Here is a 6341-nt window from a genome sequence, read left to right as displayed (position 1 = left end):
GTCCACGGCCGAGACACCACGGGTATCTCGGCCTTGGCCAAGACACTCGCGGTGTCTCCGCTAAGGCCCGGGGCATTGTTTTGTTCGTCCCGTCCGTTTCCGTCATATTTTCGTCATCCGAACTCGGAATTGCCCGATTCAAAGTGTGAAGGAAAGCTGACGAGGAGATCTACAAGCTCCCATGGTTGAACCATATGTGGAGTAGATGGGACATGAGGGGCGCTTCGTCTTTCGTAAGCGAAGCGTAGCTCCCGATCAGTTCGTATCTTCGTTATTCTGCAGTTTCGTAGCTTCATAGGGTTCGTCGACTTACTTCATGCATTTATCGACATCAATTAAGATTCTGTGACCCGGATAGTGATGTTCATCGTATTCTCTCTGTCTCGAGCCGTGTGTGGGAATCCGTTGGCAATTTTTGACGCCTACAATACTTATGATTAAATTCTATTCATTGATGTACCCAATATACTAGAAAGTATTATTTAGTTATTGTTAAATGAACTATCCAATAGAGTATGACCGAATAGTTAAAGCAAATAAAGACCAAAGTATTTGTTGAATAATTGGTTATTTTCCACCCCTATTTATCATACCATCTCCTTCATTGTGCCTTTGGTGAAAATTTATAGTAAAGAGTAGATTTTTTTTTTCCCGTTTAAGAAATGGGATGAAGTGGAAGTTATGGTGTTTTTATGAGAATCCAGAAGTTGCTGAACAAGCGTTATCATGGGATCTATTATGTCGACTTCAAGTAGACAAAGAGATTCCCTGGTTATGTGGTTAGGGGGTTCTATTGAAATTTTGGTAAATTTAGAGAAGCAAGGTGAAAATGTTTGAACAAGCTCACAGATTGATGTTTTTCGAAAGGTTGTGGCTAATTGTGAACTGTTGGATTTCGATTATCTCTGAACACCTTACACTTGGTGTAACTCATGATGTAATGAGGGTAAGAGCACTTGAAGTCGCCTAGACTGCAACATTGGTAATTTATCATGTATATATCTTTTTTCAAGACACGTGATTTGACATGTGACAAAATCAGCATCTAATCATTCGCCATATATATATGTGTGTACACAGCAGAGGGATCTCAAAAATGAAGGCCGACGATGACGTTGAAAGGAAGTATTTTACTTCGAGACCTCCTTTTGTCTTTCTAACAATCATTGCAACGAAATTATTAGAAACGTTTGGAATGAGAGGCCTGTTGTATTTTTAATGAAAGAAGGGAGAAATTCACTTTTTATTAAACTAATGAAATTACATGCCTTAAATAAGCAAACAAACAGAGTAACTAACTCCATGTTTGCACGACTAAGAGAGTGCCAGAATAGTAGGAGCAACTCCTTACATTTCTCTGACTTTAGGGAAAACAGAAAACAACTAGACCATTTTCTAAGGTCACTAACAAACATGATCCTAAAACTTAGGGAATCATTTGAATTACATTTTAATACCTCCCCTTAATTCAAATGCTACGAATTCCAATTCTCTCCATGAACAACTGATGCTTGGCCTGAGTCAAACTCTTGGTGAAAAGATCTGCATTTTGATCATTCGTGCCACAGAACTTTAGCTCAACTTTGCCTTCACTAACCAGACCTCTAATGAAATGATGCTGAATCTCAATGTGCTTGGTCCTAGCATGATATGCAGGATTCTTAGTCATAGCAATAGCAGACTTGTTATCACACCATATCACAGTAGCCTGTCTTTGTTCATTTCCCAAATCCATCAGCAGCTTTCTCAGCCAGATAGCTTGCCTACCAGCTGCACCTGAAGCAACATACTCAGCTTCACTTGATGACAATACTACTGTGTACTGCTTCTTTGAACTCCATGTAATTGCACCTGATCCTAGAGTGAAGACTGAACCAGACGTGCTCTTTCTGTCATCCAAACTACCTGCCCAGTCACTGTCAGTGTAGCCAACTAACTTGAAGTTCACAGAAGCCTCATACCAGATGCCTTTCTCTGCTGTTCCTGCAATATACCTCAAAATTCTCTTTGCAGCTCCAAGATGCTGCTTAGTTGGACTGTGCAAAAACCTTGACACCACACTCACACTGTATGCAATATCTGGTCTTGTGTGAGTGAGGTAGTTCAGTCCTCCCACAATGCTCCTGTACAATCTTTCATCAGCAGGACCTGTACCATCATTTCTCTGCAATTTCTCATTAGTATTCATTGGAGTAATTGCAATGTCACAATCCTCCATCCTGAACTTCTTCAGTAAATCTCTTGCATACTTCCTCTGAGAAACTGAAATTCCTTCTTCACTTTGATTCACTTCCAATCCAAGAAAGTATTGCAACTTTCCCAGATCAGTCATTTCAAATTCTTGCATCATGGATTTTCTGAATGCATTCAACATACTTTGAGAGGAACTGACATAGATAATGTCATCTACATACACACATACCACCAGATATTCAGCATTAGATGCTCTATTGATATACAAAGTGGGCTCATTCTCACTTTTATCAAACCCATTCTCTGTAAAGAAGGCATCTAACCTACTGTACCAGGCTCTTGGAGCCTACTTAAGACCATACAAAGCCTTCTTCAATTTGTAGACCTTGTATTCTTCCTTCTCCTTGACAAAACCCAGTGGCTGTTCCACATATACCTCCTCCTGCAATTCTCCATTGAGAAAGGCTGACTTGACATCAAACTGGAACACAGTCAGCTTAAATTGAGCAGCCAGAGCTAGGATTACCCTAACTGTCTCAAATCTTGCCACTGGTGAGAAAGTCTCCTCATAATCAATCCCCTCCAATTGAGCATATCCTTTAGCCACAAGTCTGGCTTTGTACTTCTGTATACTCCCATCTGTGTTGAATTTGGTTCTGAAAACCCATTTCAACCCAATAGCATTCTTCCCAACTGGTAGATCAACCAATTCCCAAGTTCTATTCTTTTGGATAGACTTGATTTCTTCTTCCATGGCAAGCTGCCACTCAACTTGCTTTGCTGCTTCAGCAAAGTGAATTGGTTCTGCAGTAACAAGAGCAAACCCACAAGTTGCATATATTTCCTCTAAAGATTTCATTTTTCTTGGTGATGACTCATCAGAAGAAGATGAGTCTTCTGATGTGTCTTGCCTTTCTGGAGGAATTTCTGGTGGAATATCATTCTGCACAACTTGCTGATTATTCTCCTGTGAACCATTCTCAAACTCAAATGTGAATGCCCTTTGACTATTTGACTATTTGACTGCTGTGACCAATCCCAGACCTGATTCTCAGTAAATATCACATTTCTGCTGATTATAATGCTTCCATTTTCAGGATTATATAGCATGTATGCCTTGGACTGAATAGCATAGCCAATAAATATACACTTGATAGATTTTTCATCAAGCTTTGTCCTTAAATTGACTAGAGTGTAAGCAATACAACCAAACACTCTAAGATGATCCACATTTGGTCTCCTACCTTTCCAAATTTCATAAGGTGTCTTCTCTTGAATAGCCCTGGTTGGTGAGATATTCAGGACATATACAGCAGTTGATACTGCCTCACTCCATAAATCATTTGGCAGTCTCTGACCCCTTAACATGCTCCTAGCCATCTCAACAACAGTTCTATTTTTCCTCTCTGCAACACCATTCTGCTCTGGTGTATATGGAGCAGTCAATTCTCTATTCACTCCCTGATTTTCACAGAAATTTGCAAACTCTTTTGAGGTGAACTCACCTCCCCTATCTGTCCTAAGACATTTTAATTTCTTTCCACTCTGAGCCTCCACCATGATTTTAAATTTTTTAAAGAACTCAAATGACTCAGACTTGGAATGCAAGAAATACACCCAACTCATCCTGCTATGATCATCTGTGAATAATAGAAAGTATTTGCTCCCACCCAGAGACTCAGTTTGCATTGGCCCACACAAATCAGCATGAACCAACTCTAAACACTCACCAGCTCTCCATGCCTTGCTAGTTGGAAATGACTTCTTAGACTGTTTCCCATAAATACACCCTTCACACAGACCTAGTTCACCAACACTTGGTAACCCTTCTACCATTCCCTTATTACTCAATAATTTCAAGCTTTGCATATTTAAATGCCCAAACCTTAGGTGCCATAGTCTAGCCTTGTCATCTTCTTTCACAGTCAAGGCTCTATTAACATTCCTTACTAAATCTAAGGAAAACATTTTATTCCTCCCCAATGATGTCATGGCCACTACTTCATTTGATTTCTTATCCTTAATTTCACAAGAATTATTATCAAATAGTAGTGTGAAGCCTGACTCTAGTAACTGACCAACACTTAATAAATTATAGGCTAATAGAGGTACATACTGCACTTGATGGAGTAATTTGATGTTACCTTGCTCAGTTTTGATAGCAACAGTCCCAACACCTTCCACACTCAACTGCTTGTCATCTCCAAGCCTCACCTTGCTTGTCTTGGATTCATCCAAGTCCTTGAACATAGACTTGGTACTTGACATATGATTAGAGCAACCACTGTCAATGTACCACACATTCTCTGCAGTCTCTTGTGCTCCATCTCTGGTAAGAAAGAGTCTTTCTTCTGTTTCTGCAACATTGACTTTAGGATCAGAACTCTTTTGATCCTTTTCTTTCTGCCAGCAGTTTGCCTCCTTGTGTCCTGGCTTAGTGCAATAGTAGCACTTGATTGGACCTCTTGATGACTGAGCATCCTTGGACTGGGTTTCAGATGACTGGCCAGATGACCTGCCACGTCCTCTCCCTCTGAAACCACCCCTTCCTTTTCCTCTCCCAGATGACTTACTTGATCTGTTAGAGTTACTCTCCTCTTTGGCTTGAAATGCTTTCTCCTCTTTCTTTTCTCCTCCTCTATTCAGTCTATCTGCATGTGACTGAAGTGAGCCCATCAATTCTTCAAAAGTGTAACTCTCCAGATCTTTTGACTCTTCTATGGCAGCTACAACATGGTCAAATTTATCTGTAAGGCTCCTCAAGACCTTACCAACAACATGTTCATCTGTGATCTTCTCTCCATATGCCCTCATCTGCTGTACTACACTTGAAATCCTTGACAAATAATCTTGAACAGATTCTTTGTCACCCATGAGAGCAGTTTCAAACTCTCTCCTCAATGATTCTTCAAACCCCTGATCTACCAATTCCCACAACTCCTGTGACTTGAACAGGGTCTGCATCTTCAATTCCCAGAATTGATACTTTGCCCCTTTGAAGATAGGCAAATGAGAAAGACCATTTGAACTATTACCATTTGTTGCCATAATAAATCTCTGGATTCGAAACCTAAGCTCTGATACCAAATTTGTTGTATTTTTAATGAAAGAAGGGAGAAATTCACTTTTTATTAAACTAATGAAATTACATGCCTTAAATAAGCAAACAAACAGAGTAACTAACTCCATGTTTGCACGACTAAGAGAGTGCCAGAATAGTAGGAGCAACTCCTTACATTTCTCTGACTTTAGGGAAAACAGAAAACAACTAGACCATTTTCTAAGGTCACTAACAAACATGATCCTAAAACTTAGGGAAGCATTTGAATTACATTTCAATAAGGCCGAGGGTGCTAGACATTGAGAAGCTTGAGAATAATATTCCAAGGTTGAGTTTGGAGCTGTTTGTATGGCGAACGTTTGGAATGAGATGCCGAGGGTGCTAGACATTGAGAAGCTTGAGAATAATATTCAAAGGTTGAGTTTGGAGCTGTTTGTATGGCAAACGTTTGGAATGAGAGGCCGAGGGTGCTAGACATTGAGAAGCTTGAGAATAATATTCAAAGGTTGAGTTTGGAGCTGTTTGTATGCGCACAATGAGTCTTTTCCTAATATTAGGCCAAAAAAGTAAAAATAAATAAATAAATAAATAAATAAAGGGATTTAAAAGCGACTGAGGCATTGATTAGAGAGAACATGACCTTTATGAGAGCTGTCGAGAAAGAATAAAAAAAAGATGTGGCATCAATGATCTAGAATTTTTTAGTTGTGAGACAGGGATCAAAACACAAGCATTTTCCATCAAAAAGCCTCATCCCGTTGGAAGAATTTTTTTTTAATAAATGGTTTAGAAGATGAGCAAGGAGTATGGAAGCAAGATGAGGGGGAGGTAGAGGAAATTATAATGGGGTATTTTTGGATTTATTTGCTTCTTTCGGATCCCCATTTTCTTGAGCATGCACTCGAGGGTGTTGAACAAAAAGTTTTGCTGAGAATTCATACTAATCTACTACAACACTTTCTGATGGAGGAAGTTAGATTCACATTATTCAGATGCACTCTACAAAGGCCCTAGGACCTAATAGCATGTCTGCTAAGTTTTGGCATACTGTTGACTCTTCTATATCTGAGGTTTTGACGGGTTTTTT

This window comes from Asparagus officinalis, chromosome 4, assembly GCF_001876935.1.
Source record: "Asparagus officinalis chromosome 4, Aspof.V1, whole genome shotgun sequence".
NCBI classification, from domain to species: Eukaryota; Viridiplantae; Streptophyta; class Magnoliopsida; order Asparagales; family Asparagaceae; genus Asparagus; species Asparagus officinalis.
This window is presented reverse-complemented; position numbering follows the sequence as displayed.